Below are 464 nucleotides of genomic sequence, written 5' to 3'. Positions count from 1 at the left end.
TCCATCTTTCCTTAGGAGAAAAACTTTACGGTGACCATGGGACCTGTGACGGTTCATCTTCACTGATCATTGGCCTGTCTTTGGGATCACCTGTGAGGGCCACCCCTGGGCATGTCTTTGAGGGTGTTCTCAGTTAGACAGGACTAATATGGAGGAGGGACGGCTCTCTCTGAATGTGGGCAGCACCACCCCGCGGCAGGAGCCCTGGACTAAATGAACAGGGGAAGGGGAGAGAGTGAGCAAACATGGGCATCCAGGGCCCCAGCTCCTGCCTCACACCCCCTCCTGCTGCTATACCTCACCCCCCACCTCCCACCCACTATGAGGAAATGAAAGTGTGTCCTCAAACTTGAGCCAAAAGAAAGCCAGGCAGGCGGACCTCTGTGAATTCGAGACCAGCCTGGTCTACAGAGCGAGTTCCAGGACAGGCTCCAAAGCCACAGAGAAACCCTGTCTCGGAAAAA

Source organism: Microtus ochrogaster, chromosome 7, assembly GCF_000317375.1.
Source record: "Microtus ochrogaster isolate Prairie Vole_2 chromosome 7, MicOch1.0, whole genome shotgun sequence".
Taxonomy (NCBI): Eukaryota; Metazoa; Chordata; class Mammalia; order Rodentia; family Cricetidae; genus Microtus; species Microtus ochrogaster.
The sequence above is the reverse complement of the archived record's forward strand: the minus strand, read 5'-3'. Positions refer to the sequence as shown.